The 20774-nt window shown below is 40.7% G+C and overlaps 1 protein-coding gene across 2 annotated transcripts in view; it reads right to left on the bottom strand.

The window, feature by feature from the left end:
* The window catches only part of LOC140727831 (interleukin-1 receptor accessory protein-like 1), a 1400327-nt gene that overhangs the window by 314561 nt on the left and 1064992 nt on the right, over positions 1-20774 (bottom strand). The gene's annotated exons all lie outside the window — the stretch shown is intronic.

The following is a 20774-nucleotide window of genomic DNA, read 5'->3' as shown; positions in this document are numbered from 1 at the left end:
CACACCATGCTGATCCCTTGGTGAGGACTGGAGTGCGTTCCCTTGACTTCCCCTTCCTGACGTCCACGATCAATTCCTTAGTCTTGCTGACGTCGAGTGCAAGGTTCTTGTTGTGACACCACTCAACCAGCTGATCAATCTCGCTTCTGTACACCTCCTCATCACCATTTGAAATTCTGCCATCAATAGATGTGTCATCAGCAAATTTATAAATTGTGTTTGAGCTGTGCCTAGCCACACAGTCGTGGGTGTAGGAGAGTAGTCTAAGTACACACCCTTGAGGTTCACTTTGCCTACATCTGCCACTCCCCCTACTGAGCCTCGTGGGCCAGGGTGCTGTTGCCAGGCCTGGCGTCTATTGAATTCCTAATCTATTGAGCACCACGATTAATTTTGCTGTCGGCAGATTAAAACAGGAAGACTTGAAGAAGACCTCAGGATAACTTGCACCACTCGTGCTGGTCTTTACATCAGCGGCACAGCAGTGGAAACTGTGAGCAGTTTCAAACTCCTGCAAGTCCACACCCATGCAAACTCTCATGGTCCCAGAGCACATCCTACACAATTAGGAAAGCTCACCAATGCCTCTGTTTTTAGAGGAGGCTGAAAAGAGCTGAACCTTGCAGATCAATACTCGCGATCTTCTACAGATGTGCTGCAGAGAGAATTCTACCATTGCTTCATCACAGCATGGTTTGGAAACTGCACTGTGGTGGACAGGAAGACTCTACAATGGGTAGTCAGAACTGTCCAATGCATCGCCAGCACCGGCTGACCTGCCTTCACGGACACAGAAACAGAAAGGTAGTGGAAAAAGGCCAGTGATATCTTGAAGGATCCCACCCACCTTGTGCAGGGACTGTTTGTCCCACTCCCATCAGTTAGCAGGCTACATATCATCCACACCAGGATCACCAAACTCAAAAACAGTTACTTTCCCCAATCAGTAAGGATGATCAACAGCTCCAACCACCAGCCCACTCCACCACACACCCACTAACGCTACTTTATCATTTCCTGTCAGTCACATTATGTATAGATTCTCCTGTGTCTAGAGTCACTTTTACGGACATACAATCAATCTATTTATATAAGCTAACTTGTGTATTTATATTTATTATCTTTTTTATTATTGTATTCTTTATACAAGCACCTATGTCAAGATGCTGTTCGTTAACTATAGCTCAGGTTTAACATTATAATTCCCACAATTCCCACCATCATTCCACCTTCACATTTATTTGCTAACTCAATGCATACCAAATGTAATTTAGAAGGATGTGAGGATGGATGTGGAGTGGATGTTTCCTGTGGTGGGGGTATCCAGAACAAGAGGGCACAGCCTCAAAATTGAGGGGCGACCCTTTGGAACAGAGGTAAGGAGGAATTTTTTTTTTAGTTTGAGAGTAGTAATTCTGTAGAATGCTCTGCCACAGACTGTGGTTGAGACCAGGTCCACGGGTATATTTCAGGTGGTGGTTGATCGTTTCTTGATCGGTGAGGGCATCAAGGGATATGGTGAGAAGGCTGGTGTATGGGGTTGAGTGGGATTTGGAATCAGCCATGATGGAATGGCAGAGCAGACTCGATGGGTTGAATGACCTAATTGTGCTCCTATGTCTTATGGTCTAACTGTTCCCACTGCTTGATAACTCAAGAACTAAAGCATGTAGAATGAATGCCATTGGCTAAAGAACCAAACGTGACCCAAGGAAAATGTTTGATATTGCAAGTGGCTTTGGTTTGGAATAAATTGCCAGGAGCAATAATGAAGGTGTATTCAATTTGAACTTTTAAAAGGAAGCTGGATAAACATGTAAAAGGAGAGGATTTGTGGACTCTGGGGAGAGGACGGCAGAATAGGTAGAACAGGATTACTCAGTCACAATGCTGAGGACACATTATACTGACTGCCTTCTCTGCTGTAAGCATTCTGTAGTGTAGTTCATTGATTTCTATGTGTAAAGACATTATCAAAAGCTGATGTTAACTTCCTTTCACTGGCTTTCATTTATTCTTTTTTCTATTAATATTGGGAATAAAAAGGTGCATTACACAAATTCCAAATAAGCAATGAATGCCTGCTTTTTAAGTTCACTTACTGATATACACATAAATGTTTGGTTTTTAATATTGAGTACTGCAGACATCAACAATTTTTCAGCTTTCTGCATCCTGAAATATTTTAGTTAATTTATTTTTCTGACTTCCATCAGAAATATCAAAGACTTCAATACAAAGTAGCTCTAGTTTGTGTTAAAATTCCCTGGCACCAATTTCTATGATCCGCTGGTGATGGTGCTGATCCCTTTGTGGAGCTATACAGACTAAATGCTCATTATTCATAAGTGAAGTTCGACAAATATTTTGTGTAGGCAAATCAATAGATGAATCAGATTATATTATGAACTCCACAACTCCAGCAGAGGGGCAATTCTGTCAGGTTTTTCCACCCTGATTTTTGGACGTGGAAGCAAGCTGTTCTTCTCTCATGGTTATGATGGAATAACAACTGTGCATCATGAAAGACTGTACCATTTTGACTGTTCGGCTTGTGTTGTTTACTGTGATAAAGTGACAGAGCCTTCTTCACATACTTCATTCTATCCATGCTCAACTAGCTCATACCCCTGTAAAAGGAATAGTCAGATTGGGGTGGGAGGGGATGCATTATATATCTCGTCAAGGTCTATAGTTTTGTTTTATATTCAGTGTTAAATGTCAGTTACTCAAAGTACAAGGTCTAACTTCAGTATAAAGGAAATATTTGAGGAAGAGATAAAGAAATAGAAGGAAAGAGGTTCCATTGAACTGTTCAAGTTTTATTGATTGAACTACTTCAATGGTTTGATGCAGAAATCTCTTTGGTAAAGAAATCAGATCAAGTTGGACAAAGTTTCAAGAAATGCTCTTCAGTAAACATAGCCTTTGTACTGTTCCAGCACAGACTTCCAGTTGCAATGGCATCAATTCTGGGCATTATCTAAAGGCCAACAGGTAGTATAATAGCCTTGGGCACCCACATGGGGCCCAGCTATGCCCATCTTCTCATTGGCAGTGCATGCTCCAAGCCTTCCCAGGTAATGTTCCCCAACTCTTCTTGTTCTACACTGATGACTGCATTGGTGCTGCTTCATGCACCCTTGCCAAGCTCTTCAATATCATCAACTTTGCCACCAAACCCTTTTTTGATCTCTCTGTCTCCATCGCTGGAGACAAATTGTCTACCAACATCTTTCATAACCCTACGGCTATCTTAACTATACCTCTTCCTACTCTGTCTCCTGTACAATGCTATTCCATTTTTCAGTTCCTTTGTCTCAGCCACATCTGTTCCCAGGATGAGGCTTTCCTTTCCAGAACATCAGAGCTGCCTTCCTTCTTCAAAGAATAGTGTTTCTTTTTCTCCACCATTGATGCTGCCCTCACAACATTTTCTCCATTTCTCAGAGATCTGCATTCACCCCATCTTCCCGCCACTTCAACAGGGATAGAGTTCCTTTTGTCCTTGCCTACCACCACATGAGCCTCCTTATCCAACACAACATTCTCCGCAACTTCTGTGATCTTCAGTGGGGTCCTATCTCCAAATACATCTTTACCTGCTTTCCACAGGGATCACTCCCTCCGCAATTCCTTTGTCCACTTGTTCAGCCTCCTAATCTTACTCCTGTCACATATCCCTGCAAACGACAGAAATGCTACACCTACCCATTCACTCCTCTCTTCCTCCACTCAGGGCCCCAAACAGTCCTTCTAGGTGAGGCAAAACTTCACTTGTGAGTCTGTTGGTGTTGTCTATTGTATCTGGTGCTCCTCATGCGGTCTCCTCTACACTGGTGAGACACAATGTAAGATAGGGGAACAGCTTTATCAAGCAACTCCACTCCATTCAACAGAAGTGGAACTTCCTGGTGTCCAACCAGTTTAATTGTGATTCCCATTCCTGTTCTGACATGTCGGACCATGGCCTCCTCTTTTGTCACTCTTGGGATGCAGCAGCAACATCTCATATTCCATTTAGGTAGGTTCCAACCTGATGACATAAAACATTGACTTCTCCTTTTGGCATTCTTACTTTCCCCTCCCCCTTCCTTCATCTATTCCCCACTAGGGTCTCTTACCCCTTCTCTCCACTTGCCTATCACATCACCCTGGTGTCCCTCCTTCTTCCCTTTCTCCCATGGCCACTCTCCTCTTCTATCAGATTCCTTATCCTCCAGCCCGTTACCTTTCTCAACCACCTGGCTTCACCTATCACCTTCCAGCTAGACCTCCTTCCCCTTCGCCTACTTCTTTATTCTGGCATTTTCCCCCTTCCTTCTCAGTGCTGAATAAGGGACTCAGCCTGAAACTTTGTCTGTTTATTTATTTCTATATTTGCTGCCTGACCTGCTGAGTTCCTCTAGCATTTTGTGAGTGTTACAATGGATAGTTTAATCTACGCCTTGAGTAATTAGTTGATTGGATAGGAAGAGAACTGATAGGATATGCTTCAACAATTCTGAGAAGCAAGAATATGGCAAGGGATGACAAGGTTGTCTTTACTGCCTGAGGAAGATTACATCTTGACATTAATATGGATCCTAAAGGACTCTAACTAGTTGAACATAAGGTTAAAGAAGTGTTAGTTGCATATACTCTGATGAACTTCATGGGACTGAGAATCTGCTTCAGACTCAACTCCTGCCAAATTTCCTGCCCTTTTCAGGTTAAGTGTTAGAAGTTGCCAAATCAAAAGACAAGGCATAATAGACAAAGAAACAAACTGTGTTCTGACAGTCAAAGCAGCCGTTGCTGAATTCATAGGCTCTTGTTCATTGTGATTCAATGAAGGTGCTGGTACTGTCCTGTGATGTATTTTCTTACAACTTGGTGTCAGGTTGTCAAATTGAATAGGGAATAAGTGCCTATTTGCTTTCCATTAGAGCGTATTTTTAAAGCAGACCATGTTACTCAAAACTTCACAAATAAAGTATATCTATCTTTGACTGGGTGGCAATGTTCTCTGAGTACTTAAGGGCGGGTAATTTGCAATTTTCACAGAACACATTTCTGCAAGGTATTTTTGGTAAATTCAAGAGGATAACTCAGATGTCCTCAGCTAGAATGAAGAGATGAATATTAAAAATTCCCTGCACACAACTATGTTCAGGACACAAGGGTAGACTATAGCAGAATTTGAAAACTTGGAGATGAATTCCAGTGCACCTCATTTTGAGACACCACATTGGGTGAGTTTGTGTTCTTGCTCTAATACATTGGCAAAACTTCCTTTTCTACAGCCCAGAAAGCAAACATCCATCACAATACTGTACTCCCAAACCCGTTATCCCCTTTTGGAACCTGTTGAGCATGGGTGGAAGAAAGTATGCAAAGATGACACACAATAACTTTATCACACTAAAAAGCACAAGCTGGGCACTCAAAATGGCATGGTTCTTTAGTGATAGAACATAGAACATCAAAAACTACAGCACATTACAGGCCCTTCGACACACAATGTTGTGCCAACCATGTGACCTACTCTAAAAACTGCCTAGAAGTAGCCTACTGCATAGCCTTCTATTTTCTTAAGCTCCACGTACCTATCTGAGTCTTTCAAAAGACCCTGTTGTATCCGCCTCCACCACTGTTGCCAGCAGTGTGTTCCACGCACCCACCATTCCTTGTGTGAAAAACTTTTCCCTAACTTTCCCCTTCCAAGCACCTTAAAACTATGCTCCCTCATGTTTGCCATTTCATCCCTGAGAAAAAAGCCCAGGGAATCAATTTATACACCTCTATCAGGTCACTCCACATCTTCTGTTTCCCCAAGGAGAAAAGGCCAAGTTCACTCAACCTATTCTCATAAGTCATGCTCTCCAATCCAGGCAACATCCTTGTAAATTTCCACTGCATTCTTTCTATAGTCTCCACATCTTTCCTCTAGTGGAGTGACCAGAACTGAGCACAGTACTCTAAGTGGGGTCTTATATAGCTGTACATTACCTTATAGCTCTAGAAAGCAGACCGACGGCTGATGAATGCCAACACACCATACACATTCTTTAGAACACTGTCAACCTTTGGGTGTCCTATTGGCATGGACCCCAAGATCTCTCTGATCCTCCACACTGCCAAGAATATTACAATTAATACTATATTCTGTCTCCAACTTCGACCTACCAAAATGAACACTTATCTGGGTTGAATTCTATCTGCCAGTTCCCATCCCTATTCTGCATCCTATTGATGTCCTGTTGTAACCTCTGACAAACTTCCAGACTATCCACAACACTCCCAACCTTTGTGTCATCAGCAAACTTACTAACCCACACTTCTACTTTTCCATCCAGGTCATTTATAAAAATTGCAAAAAGGAGGGGTCTCAGAACAGATCCCTGCAGAACACCACTGGTCACCAACCTCCACGCAGAATACAAGCCATTTACAACCACCCTTTGCCTTCTGTGGGCAAGCCAGTTCTGGATCCACAAAGCAAGCTCTCCTTGGATCCCATACCTCCTTACTTTCTGAACGAGCTTGATGCAGCAACATTATTCCTTCGCACTGCAAATGCAATATGTAGACCATTCAAAAGTATTTAAAATGAAGCAAGTTGCCAAGTGCCTCACCTTGCAGCCTAAAACAGAGAAGTGTCCCCTGGAGGACACCATTATGTAAGCAACTTCATTGACAAGAATTCATTACAGTAGCTCTTCTGAAACCAGACCTTAATGCCACTTATGTCTGTTCCTATCAAGTGAAGCACACAGAACAACCTTCTTGTCTTTCACTAGATCTCGTATGAAAATAAAATGTCTCCTTTGTTCACGTTCCTGTATAAATGTTGTGTCATATATAGCAAGCAACAAAATAGCCATCTATTTGTAAATTGATAAATTGGTTTGAAATTTATAAATTGTTAATTTTGTGCTCTGTTGTTATCATTATACTTTCCTGAATGTTTTGATGGCTGTTCTCACCCAGATTTAAGAGAGGCAGATGCATTAGTATGAGCAGTGTGGACAGTATATCTCTACGTATAACCCACTGAGATTCAATTATCCACACTGTTTTTGACTTCCCTGTCAGCCATGGTTCCCTCATCCCTCCTTTAGATTACTTCTTTATCTTTGGAATGTATCTGTCCTGCGCCTTTTGAATTGCCCCCAGAAACTCCAGCCGTTGATGTTCTGCTGTCAACCCTGCTAGTGTCCTCTTCCAATCAACTATGCCAGCTCCTCTCTCATGCCTCTGTAATTCCCTTTATTCCACTGCACTACTGATGCATCGGATTTTAGCTTCTCCTTCTCAAACTGCAGGGTGAATTCTACCATATTATAATCACTGCCTCCTCCTTTACCTTAAGTTTCCTAATCAAATCTTGGTCATTATATAACACTCAATCCACAGTTGTCATTCCCCTTGTGGGCTCAACCACAAGCTGCCCTAAAAAGCCATCTTGTAGGCAATTCACAAATTCCCTCTCTGGGGATTCAGCGCCAACCTGATTTTTCCAATCTACCTGCATATTGAAGTCCCCCATGATTATCACAACATTGGCTTTTTTACATGCCTTTTCTAACTCCCATTGAAATTTGTATCCCACTGTTCCTCTTTGCCTCTGTTCGGAGGCCTGTATATAACTTTCATCAGGATCTTTTTAACCTTGCGGTTTTTTTACCTCTACCCACAAGGATTCTACATCTTCCAATCCTATGTCATTTCTTTCTAATGATTTGATTTCCTTTTTTACCAACAGAGCCACCCCACCCCCTCTGCCTACCAGTCTGTCCTTTTGATACAATGTGTGTCCTTTGGATGTTCAGCTCTCAACCATGATTGTCCTTCAGCCTTGACTTAGAGATGCCCATAGCATAATTCCTGCCAATCTTTAACTGCACCATAATATTATCGACCACATTCCATATACTTTGTAGATTCAAATATAACCCCTTCAGTCCTGTGTTTATCACCCTTTTTGATAATAGCCCTCTTTATACTTTAACTCATCCCACTGACTACAATTCTGCCCTATCATTTGCTTGTCCTTCGTCACGCTCACTGCACACTGCATCTACTTGTATACCAATTGCCCCATCCTCTTCCCATCACTCCACTTCCCATCCCCCTGCCAAATTAGTTTAAACTCCCCTTCACAGCTCTAGCAATCCTACCTGCAAGGATATTGATCCTCCTCTAGTTCAGATGTAACCTGTCCTTTTTGTACAGGTTGTACTTTCCCCAGAAGAGATCTTGATGATCCAGAAATCTGAAACCCTGTCCCCTGCACTAATTCTTCAGCCATGCATTCATCTGCAATATCATCCTACTCTTACCCTCACTAACAAATAGCACAGGGAGCAATCCAGCTATTACTACTCTGGAGGTCCTGCTTCTCAATTTCCCTAAATTCCCTCCTCCCTTTTTCTATCTATGTCATTGGTACCAATCTGGCTGTTAATCCTTCCCCTTTAGAATGTTGCGGACCCGATTTGAGACATCCCTGACCCTACCAGCTGGGAGGCAACATACCATCTTTGTATCTCTTTCATGTATACAGAATCTGCTTCCTGCTGCTCTAATTTTGGAATTCTCTGATATTACTGCAACTCCTCTTCTCCCCTCTTCCCTTCTGCGCCACAGAGCCAGGCTCAGTGCTGGAGACCTACTCATTGTGGCTTCACCCGGTAGGTCAATCCCCTGCCCCCAACAGTATCCAAAGCGGTACACGTATTATTGAGGAGAACTTCCTCAGGGGTATTTGCACTGGCTACCCATTTCCTTTCCCTCTCCTAGCATTCACCCAGGTACCTGCCTACTGCAACTTAGAGCTGACTATCTCTCTATTGCTCCTATCTATCACTTCCTCATTTTCTTGTATGTGCTGGAGGTCATCCAGCTGCAAGTCCAGTTCCTTAACACGGTCTTGAAGAAGATGCAGTTTTATGCATTTCTTGCATATGTAGTTATCGGGGAGACTGAAGGTCTTCCAAATTTCCTACATCTCACACAAGGAACATACCACTGCCTCCAGATCCATTCTCTGCACATTAGCTATGTAGCAACAGAAAAAAAACTGACTAGAAACTTACTTACTTAGAGCTTGTGTCTGTGCTTGTCGAAGCCTTTTCACGCCTAAGCCTATGAATGAGCGTGCAAATAAAAATTGCTTCTTATAGGAAGTGTTTTAACTATTGAAACCTGGATGCGTTGTTTTTGGTTCCTGTTTGAATGCATTGAAGTAAAGCTTAGTAATGAGGAATAAATTGCACCCCTTGTAGTCTGAGCAATGATTTCGTGGGGCAGATTGTTCAGCTGATACAAAGCACTCCTAATTTTTATTTTAATGAAATTGGTGTCTTTTTGCAGCCTCCCAATACTTTTAACCTCAGGAAAGACTGTTCAACAACTACTCAATTTTTTAAATCTAAAAGAAGGGTGCTTTCTTAGATTGCCCAACATTACGATCTTCAACACAGCAATTCCTAATAACTTTTCCTTTTGCAAACCACACAACCTTAACAATTTTTCTTTAAATTAAACCCTCCTCTCTCACTTTCCTTAGACATACAGTTACCACAGACTATGCATCATATGAATGGCACAAGGTGATCTCAGCATTCTAAGATAATGATTTGTTTTTCTTTTTTTTCCCCAGAATCTACTTTCATTTAGCACATTTTTGTCTGTTATTTTAAATAAATAGATTGAGAGAATATATATCACTTAAAGACAACACCCAGAAAGTTATCATTTTAAATCCACAAGAGACAAATGTGTGCCAACTTTAAAATATAACCTCCCATTCATTAAAAATGAACATATTAGAAATTTCGCAATCCAAGTGCAACCCAGAATGGATCAGCAGTAAATAAAATGGATGTAATTAAACTTGCTGCAGATCTTTATAAGAATCTACAAATCAGAATCTGTCACTGTAAAGTATGACCAAACAGGCAGAAGTTCAATCTCACTTTATTGTATTTATGATATAGGTTCACTTTGTAGATTACTTTTTTAATGATGTACAGTATAATAAAATAAAACTCTCTGACATTGGAGCAAATAAAACCTTGTGCAAAATGAAACTTTATATAGAATAAAAGAAATGTATTGTAAAGAATTTCTACACTGGATTTAATGTATTTGCATAAAATGGTCAGATCATTGACATGGACAGCTATTGTAAAGTTACAGTACATGTCACTTGGTGTCTTCTGTCATTTTCTAATTAATTATCCTCTGGCAAGCCATTTTTCATTTTCTTAAAATTTTAGTTTCTGTTTTGTTTCACATCTTGTGCGGCTGCATATGCATTTAATATTCTGCTTAAATGTTCAACTACATAATCTTCACAAAGCGACATCAATCCTTCAGACATCTAATTTTACTAAATAGTTGAAGACTTTCCATTCATTTCTTAAATAAGCAATCTACTCCTGTCACCGATTAAACACTTCACTGATTAAGTTAAATTTCCAGATGGCCATATTTTATTTGCTATCGAAATTCGTCAATGAATATACATATGGGATTGATGGAAGAGCGGATTGAAACATTGGTAGCGTCACAATCTAGTAAACAATCTGTAGCTCTCCACTTATTGACATAGCTTTTGAGATTCTTGTCATTACCCCACTCATTGTCCCCTTCACCACCTCAGTTATCGGTTTCTGCCAAATATTTTTCTCAAAAATTACACAACATATATGTCCTTTGTGAGGAATTAGGAACAGTAACAGGCTGGACTTTAATTGATGTTTAGCGAAGGAAAACCACTACTAATGTGTCCTATTATTACTAGAGTCACAGAGAGACAGCTTGGAAACAGGCCTTTGAGCCCTTTGAGTCAACACCACAATCAACCAGTCATTAGTATATTTTCTCCTAAAACTTAAGAAGATTACACACAAGAAAGGAGCAGAAAGAAAGTAACAAGATTTTCTTAATGCACCATATCTCGGAATTCCTCAGTATACTGTACATGACCAGGGTAAAAATGGGACATGACATAACATCTGGCAGCCCGTGAGGAGAATAGCAACAGACTTCAATTGATAGGCAAACAAGGAGCAAATGAAATTTAATATAAAGTAGAGAGAAGTGATAGGCTTTTGGTAGAAAGGAACATTCATTCTCTCCTAGTCTCTAAGCTATCACAGGCACTCCCTTTTGTTCTCCCCAGCCTTCATTTGACCCCTTCTACTCCCTGCCACTTCAAATTTGCATAAACTCTTTTCACAGCTCTGGTCATCAACCTGAGACCGTTATTCAGTTTCTCTCTGTATAGAAGCTACTGGATCTCTGGAAAATGTGGAGCATTTACTATTTACATTTCACATTTCTAGAATCTGCAATTGTGTTTGTTTTTGGAGCATGCAATTGATTTTCACAGGACACATGCCAGACTGAAGTCCCTATTACTTGGCAGATGGGAGAAATGACAAAAACATTTTGATTAAAAGATGCAACCTACAATCTAGTTGCTTGCTTGGAGCATTTTACTTGGAAGATTATTTATGCAGTTTTTTTTCCAAATGTTCTGCTGGGCATTGTTCTATGGTTGAGAAGGGAGGGAAGGTAGAGAAGGGAGAGAAGAGGATCAGAGGACCTTTGACAAAAGGGTGAATGTCTGAGAATGATCTTAATCATCATTTGCTATAGAACATGCCGAAGTTATCTGTACATGGAAACAATAATTCTCTATGGTAATTCAAACAGATTTTGAATGCAATTTCCTAACAGGTATGGGTTATCATTCATTCATCTATTCCCTTAACTTTCATGAAAGATGGACTAGCAGCTGAATTGAGAATTCTCAACTGTAAACAGATTTAGCCACTCCATACTCAGAAGCATTAAGTCAGATTTCATGTTGGTTGCCTTTTTCTGGAATCCACCAGAGCCAACACAGCTTCTCTGCGTTACAGCTGTCAACGATGGCTGAGAAGGTTCTTGTGTAATTGTTCCAGGGGTACTTGTACAATCTCAGTATCATCACCGGGGATTTCAGTTTGCTCTCTCTGTGACTCAATCTACAGTCCACAATCCAGTTAGCTTTCCCTGCAGCTGCTACACGTGTAATGTCAGCCACTAACTTGAGATATCGTCTGGAGTTAAAATTATTATTTAATAGTCATATTGCCATAAATAAATTATTGTTTAAATATCAATTACTTGATGTTTCCAATAGTGTTGAGAACAATTTATTTTGCCTTCCAACTATAAAAAAAATTACTAAATTATACAATTTTTGTTCTATTCAAAACAACACTATACAAAGAATGTGATTTAAAAAGCTAAAATTAATCAAATCTCTGGTGCTCCTGTAAAATACATTCTAAGATTGGGATATGTCCTGATAAAATTTTGAAATCTCAATGTTGTGAAAAAATCATAAAGGAAGTGTTCAATATTTTGGGTTAGGAAAGATTTAACTTACACTATACAAAACCCAGGTAACATAATCCATATGACATCAGTTTCATCCAGCATGTGATTGGCACTTACTGTTTTTAATAGTCTAAAATCAAATTTTGCTAATCAGTTGGATGAGCATAAATTTCAAAATTACTTTCCCAGAAATGCTTTGCGGAATGGAGCACACACAACGAAGCAAAGTCCCGCTTCATCATTCACATGGTTAGAGATTTGTGTGGGAGGCAGAGAGCAAGATACAAAACTTCAGGAGATCCAGCAAAAAAAAAACAGGTGGACAACAGAAAATATATCACTAACATCTGGTGAACATCTGCAATCCAATCACCTATCTATTTTGTATTCACTGCTTTGAAAGAGTCTTACATACATTTGATTGTGTAATTATACAACTTAATTTATGTTTGCAACGTGTTCTAAATGAATTTCTTGCAACTTTGTTAATATATGCAGCATTTACCATTAATGAGAAGCTCCAAATATTTGGAGAAGTGCCATAATTAGAAGTGGATCCCCTGGGTCCATTGACATATCTTCATAATGACTAAAGGAACCTTATCAATCAGAATTAATGAGTCCAATTTGTGACTTCAAAATTCTAAAATGTTTATACAGCACATGCACTATTTCATGTCCTTTATATTTCTAAATTATTCTGATGTAGTCAGCTAACACAAAAGGTTGCCAGAGATTATGTTCAATGCAGGGATGAAAATCATCTGATCGTGCATACATCCAGAATTGGAAAAAAAAGCCAAATCACATTGTCTGCCAAGTGAAGTGCACACAAAATAAAATGGGACTCGATAGGCAACAGAAATAAACAGGTACCTGTCAACTAAGTGTCACAGACTGCTAAGTTTTACAGGAGACAAGGTATAGATTTTCCTATCATAGTCAAATAGCCCATTGAAAGGATTAGCAATATTCAAGAGATGGAAGTTTTCAGTGAAATGTACCATTATGGGTCATATCAGAATTAACATAAATATTATTACAGGTTGAGAACCCCTTATCTGAAATGTTCGGGCTTGAAGTATTTCAGATTTTGGATTTTTACAGGTTTTGTCTTACACTTATTCATCTTACATATGTACTGATGCAGTCGTTGAGTGTGCTAGATTTTCATCAGTGATGATCTTGGCACAAAATGAGGCCATGGATCAGCACATCGGAATGGGAATGGAAATCGGGCAATCTATGACACCTCCCTCCCTTTTCTCAAACTCTCTGTCTCAATCTCTGGAGACAAACTGTCAAGTGACATCTTTCCCACAGTTACCTCTTCCCACCCTATCTCCTGTCAAAGTGCTATTCCCTTTTATCAGTTTCTTTGCCTCTGTTCCCAGAACATGGCTTTCTGTTCTAGGACATCAGAGGTGTCCTCCTCCTTTAAAGAATGCGGTTAATCCTCCACTATAGATGCTTTGGTGGGGGCAATAGGTGGGGGAGGGGGGATGAAGTTAGAAGCCTGAAGGGCATAGCTAGATAGGGTAAATGGCTTAAGACGAAGAAACCTAATAGTCAAGAACGGTGAACCATAGAAGAAAGGGAAAGAGGAGGGTATCTGGTCAGGATGGCACCAGAGTACAATGCTCTCTCGGTCAACATCTTCCAGACAGTTCACTAAAGTATTACCCTTACTTCTTTTATGTCTGTTTTTCACCTTAAATGTGTTTCTGGGGTTGTTAGAGTTTGAGCCTGCGATTTACAGTTTGGTGATTGTTTGAGTGAACCAACTCTTTGCTGCCTCCGGGAGGATTCCAGGAAGCAAGAGTGTACTCAGACAGTCTCGATGCAAAGAAACTTTGAGAAGGGGCGCGAGCCAATGTTCGACTCCATTTTGTTGTTTAAAGCATCATTAATCGCCGATGAAAGCATCACGGCAGATTGAGAGACTGAGGCGAATACAGAAGGCAAGCGAGAGTTTCAGCACCGCGGCCTTCCTTTTGATCGCTGCCAGGGAAAGTGTCCGTGAGCGGCCTATCGCTGTGTGGCTCACTGTGGCAGGTGGGTAGGCCTCTCTGCCTCACGCGGTGTCCCTCTCTTTTGGTGAATGTCAGTGATATCACAGGATGGTATTGTGGTTTCGCGTTTATGGATTGGACTATCGTGTTTATGGACTGTGGACTTTTTTCAGATGTATAGCTTTTACATTGTGTTTCTTTTTCATTAGTTGTGCAAGGGGAGGGGGTTTGGGGGTTAATATTTTGTTATGTTCTGTTAGTTATTTGTGCAGGGGAGGGGTTGTTTTTTGGGGGGGGGGTCAATGTTCCTGCTTCATTTTGTGTGGGGGTAGGGGGTTTTGGGAGTGCTGTTCGTTTTTGTACGGGGGGGGGGTGGGTTTGATAATTCATCCTGAATGACTCTCATGTTCTTTCTTTATTTCATGGCTATCTGGAGAAGACAAATTTCAGAGTTGGATGTGGATACATGCTTTGATAATAAATTAACCTCTGAACCTTTGAATCAAAGACAGGTGATGGGGAGGTCGGGGGACAGAGCATAGGAGTAACAAGATTGGGAATGGAAAAACAGAAAAGGATGGTGGGGGGGGGAGAAATTACTGAAAGCTAGAAAAATCAGGGTTCATGCCATTAGGCTGGAGGCTATCCAAAAAGAATATGAGGTGTTTCTCCTCTAATCTGAGTTTGACAGTAAAGGAGGCCATGGGCAGACATGTCAGAATGGGAATGGGAAGTCAAATTGAAATGGGTAGCCACTGGGAGATCGGGCCTTTTGTGGTGGACAGAGCAAAGGTGCTCAACAGTGTGTTGGGTCTCACCATTGTAGAAGAGACCACACCAGGATACAACAGCCCTCCCTCCATCATTGAGCCCGTCTACATGTCTCAGGAAAGCAGCATCCACTATCAGGGACCCCCACCACCCAGGCCATGCTCTCTTCCTACTGCTGCCATCAGGAAGAAGGTACAGGAGCATCAGGACTCACGGCGCCAGGTTCAGGAACAGTTAATACCCCTCAAGCATCAGGCTATTGAACCAAAAGGGATAACTTCACTCAGCTTCACCTTCCCCATCACTCAATTGTTCCCACAACCTATGGACTCACCTTCAAGGAACCTTCATCTCATGTTCTTGATATTCATTGCTAGCTTGCTTGCTTATTTATTTATTTGTTTGTTTATCTATTTATTCATTCATTCATTCTTTCTGTACTTGTACAGTTTCATAGCTTTTGCACACTGGTTGCCTGCCCTGTTGGTGTGGTCTTTCATTGATTCTATTATGGTTATTGGATTTATTGCGTATCCCTGCAAGAAAATGAAATTCAGGGTTGTACATCGTGACATATAAGGACTTTGATTATAAAATTACTTTAAAATTTGACCTACTACAGCCTAGTAGGTGAAATGTCACCTCACTCGGAAGGAGTGTTGGGATCCTGGACGGTGATGATGGAGGAGGTGCTGCACTTGTCATGCTTTCAGGGATAAGTGCCAAGAGAGAGATCAGTGTGGAGAGATGAGTGGACAACAGGGTCATATAGGGAGTGATTCCTATGGAAAGTGGAGACTGGGGAGGGAGAGAAAGATGTACCTATGTGATAGGATCCAGTTGGACACACACAAAATGCTGGAGGATCTCAGAAGGCCAGGCAGCATCAGTGGAAAAGAGTACAGTTGAAGTTTCAAGCTGAGACCCTTCTTTAGGACTGGAAAGGAAAGGAAGAAGTCAGCATAAGAAGGTAGAGGGAGGGGAGAAAAAAGTATAAGGTGATAGGTGAAATCGGGAGGTGCGGAGAGGTGAAGTAAAGAGATGGGTAGTTGAATCTGATAGCAGCGAATAGAAGACCATGGAAAAAAGGGAAGAGGGAGGAACACCAGAGGGAGGTGATGGGTAGATAAGGAGATAAGGTGAGTGAGGGAAGCAGGAATGGGGAATGGTGAAGGGACAGGGACTGGAAATTTCCAGCACCTGCAGATGTTTTTGTGTTTAGGATCCTTTTGGAGACAGCTTAAACATGTCAATTATTAATAAATAAAATTGGCATTTGGAGATCAAAATCTCAAATCTGAAACGAAATACCCAGAAGTTACTAAACTACCAGTCTATCCAAGAAGCAGTCTCCTCTGCTTCTGAGATCTGGTACACTTACAACAGGCACAATAGTTAACAAATAGTGAGAGATAAAGGGTGATTGGGAATGGGTGTAGAAGATAACCAAGTAAACCTTAAGGAGAGATGATTACATGTTGAAAATGATAACAACCTCAAATTTAAAACATTTTCGGAAGATTGATCTTAAACAAATGTTTTGAGAATGACGGTTCAGTGTCTTCATAGATGGCAAAAATTAAATCATTATTTGTCAGAATCAGAATAATTATTTTAAATAAAATAATTTAAATATAGATTAATATCCAAGGAGCAGCTCTGCTTATCTTTTACGTGGTTCACAAGATTAATTCTGATCTGATTGGTGAGTCCTGAAAGAGTCCTTTTAAGTGAAAACTGAGAATTCCAATCTCAGAACTGCTCGGCCAATTGGCTAAGCCAAACTTCCATGGATATGAGCTGTCAGAGCTGTCAAGGTATTTGAATATAGTTGACATGCAGAAATAAAAAAAATATATATTATTTAAAATTTTAATATCATATTTTTAAAAAGACAAAGATAGGTTAGATCATCAAAATCTTTTTCCTAAGATGGAAACGTCACATCAAATGCTAAAGGGCATAGCTTTAATATGAGATGAAAAGTTTAAAGGAGATATATGGGTCAAAGTTTTTATTTTATGGAGAGAGTGATAGGTGCCTGGAACAGGAACTGATGAAAAAACATGCAAGATAATGTTTAAGAGGCATTTAGGCCAGCAAATGAACAACAGGGCGTGGGAGGATATGAATCATGAGCAAGCAGATGGGATTCATTAAAATTGACATGATTGACACAGACATTGTGGGCTGAAGGGCCCATCTATGCTGTACTCTCGAATATTCCTTAAATGTGAGAAAGAGTTGAATATCATCAATGGGAAAATGTCATTATACTGTTCATATAATTGGGACGGACAATTATAAATAGAATAGATATGGGGATGGAATTATTACAAGCAAATCTGTGAAGAATATTCACAGGTAACTGGATGTACTGGCTGTACAGTTGCACCAGCAGTATTCTGAGGTATTGTGCAGACAAAGCTGAAGAGTCTTTTCCATTCTCAGCAGCCTCTGCTGCCTTTAGATTCTGACTGGTTCTACCTAGCATTTTCTTTCTTTTCCCACATCATCAGCTGAAGTCATTTGTTTTCATTTCTGTGATCTTCAGCTTGCCTGTTTCCATTTTCTTATTAGTTTACAGGTGGTAGGAAAGGCAACCACAACTGAACATGAAGAGTGAGAGCTGTGAGGAAAAATATTCACTGCCTGTATCTTTGACAGTGAACTTCAGTGAACACTTTGTGAATCTTTTCAACTTTTCCATCCTCTGCATTGCATTTCCAGCTCCTGCACAACACAATCCTTTTCAGCTGCAACCTTCTGCTATCTTACTTTTAAGGTACTGGAGACTTAAGGTGAAAATCTCCCACAATGGGATCAAGGAATACAGACTCTTAGTTCTTACTCTCATTCTTTAATCCATTTTGGCAAACATCAAGTTCAGGTCCCATTGTTTGCAGATGTGTTTCAGCAGCAGGGGGCCAATGTCATGAGTGCTGGTACAAGATATTCTGCTAAGACTTGCAACTTGATTTTTATATTGTACAATTGTACATTGGGCAGAACAGAAAACAAGAAATTTATGGACTCAGAAGCAAAAAAGCAACCTGTAGGTCAGGCAGCAACTGTGCAGAGAAATGGACTGTGACATTACGGGTTGAAGCCTTTCCTCAAGGCAGAACAGGCTTTTAAAAGTTCTCAGATACAACAGAGGAGCTTTTGAAGGAAGAGTGAGGAGGCATTCTGTATCAAAAAGTGCAGGGGACCTTTGGATGCCTCATCTGAAGGTAGTTAGAGCAGCAAATCAGGAAACTGAGGACAGAACGTGGGCACAATGTGGCAGGTAATTCAATAATCTAACCCAAGTAGACAAAGGCACAGAATGCATGTTCAATGCATCATCCCAACCAACTAGGCCATCGGCCTCAGGCAGAGCAGAATTTATATTTTACTCACAATATTTCCAAAGAATAACAAGCATGACTTGTACCAAACCTTTACATACTCCAAAACATCCGCTCAGTCGGAACTGTCAACAGTTTAACTCTAACATCTTGCAGACTTCAGTTATGACCACTGACAAATTGCGGCAACAGATTGCACAAGACTCAATGGTACATTTTCCTGCCACTTGCACCTTCTTTATGTGATACACAGTCAAAGGCATCAGTTGCTATCCATGGATGAAGAGCTCACCCATCTGCCCTAACCTAACAGGTCACAATTTGTTGGATTTGTAGACTACAGGTGGATATTCCTGGAATAGATGTAAAGCCAACAATCTCAGCATCTTTGGCTCTGGATGTTGGAAGAAATTCAATCATGTAATAGGTTTCCTGAAGTGTTGCATTAAAACAGGATTTTAAATCATTCTCCCTCCTTATCTAGCTGTACAACCCCCTATAGAACCTAGCTTATGATCTTGGCATGATTCCTTGCCCAACCAGCCACCTTCACCAGTTCCAAAATGTTACTCTCGTGCCTCTGGCTCCTTCACCTCCATACTGTAGTGCTTGCTGTCTCCTTGCCAAAATAACAGAAGAGAAAGAGAGAAAGATGAGGAGAAACATATGACACTGGCAGGAATAACAAAGTAAAAGATATATCTATATATTGCACATCAATGTTTCCTCAGGCAAATCAGCGTGCATGTGAATTGTAGTAACTTCCATTTGCTGTCAGGTTTTTCATACAAAACTGCATGCAACATTGATCAGATGCAAATTTTCATTGTTCACTCAAATATTGGATGATGTCCAATGAAGTGTTGAAGTGAATGCCATATTACTAAGTTTACTGTCAAACCAGTCATGCTGAGTTACTTTTTCTATGAGGAAAGTGATACGTTTGGAGTTAAGGTCTTCTTCTGATCAATTAATGTTTACTCTTCCTTTTCTGTTTGGCACATTGAGACGTGGTAAAAGCCCAGAGATTCCATTTGGTACGACATTATTGTTTTCTCTGTGATAAAATTTCATCAGAATCAAATTGCTTAAAATGACAGTATAACAAAACTATACAGGGAAGCCAGTAAGCATACATAATGGCATTAAGTGACATTCATTGCCTGTTTCATCATCCCCTGCACGAAATTCTCTTATGCAAATGAGGCCCATGACCAGCTTGGACCTTGCTCATCAACGCAGACACTAACTGGAGGGCTGAGACTTGCTTTATCAAAGGGGACCCAAAGTTTCCTGAAACCTAATAATCTGAATATTCTTCCTTCTTCTGGAATTTCTTCTTTGTGTCCTTTGTTATTAAAAACAATAACCTTCGCTACAACCACCTCATGCCCCAACTGTTAAATTTCTCAGTGCTATTGAACCTCTCCCCCATTACTCAATTGTCCTTCAAATGACTAATCACCAATCTATCGTACCATCTGATTGACTTCGTGATCAATACCAATGCAAATGGCATAATCATAAAATGCCATCCCAACATTTAAATGTGCAGAAAGAATAAGTAAATTTAGGAAGGACAACAAAATTCAAGGGGCGTATAGCCCGATGGGAGTTCGGGGAGCTGGGTTAAAAGCACAATAGGCAGCGATTTAAACAGAGAGAGGAGAAATGGGCTAAAAATTCTATATCTGAATGCACGAAGTGTCAGAAATAAGGCGGATGAGCTTGAAGCTCAGGTGCGAATGGGTAACTATGATGTTGTTGGGATAACAGAGACATGGCTGCAGGGAGATCAGACCTGGGAAATGAATGTACAAGGGTATACGTGCTATCGTAGGGACAGAAATGTGGGTAGAGGGGCTGGGGTGGCCCTGTTGGTGAGGAATGAGATTCAGTCCTTTGCAAGGGGGGGGACATAGGATCAGGAGAAGTAGAGTCTGTGTGGATAGAACTGAGGAACAGTAAGGGCAAAAAGACCCTAATGGGTGTTGTCTACAAGCCCCCAAACAGTAGCATGGATATTGGGTGCAAGTTGAATAGGGAGTTAACATTGGCATGTGGCAAAGGTAATGTCGCAGTAGTTATGGGGGATTTCAACATGCAGGTGAACTGTGAGAATCAGGTTGGTGCTGGACCCCAGGATAGGGAGTTTGTAGAGTGCCTACGGGATGCATTATTGGAACAGCTTGTACGAGAGCCGACCAGGGACTAGGCTATTCTGGATTTAGTGTTGTGTAATGAACAGGATTTGATAAGC

This window comes from Hemitrygon akajei, chromosome 5, assembly GCF_048418815.1.
Source record: "Hemitrygon akajei chromosome 5, sHemAka1.3, whole genome shotgun sequence".
Lineage (NCBI taxonomy): Eukaryota > Metazoa > Chordata > Chondrichthyes > Myliobatiformes > Dasyatidae > Hemitrygon > Hemitrygon akajei.
The sequence above is the reverse complement of the archived record's forward strand: the minus strand, read 5'-3'. Positions and strand labels throughout refer to the sequence as shown.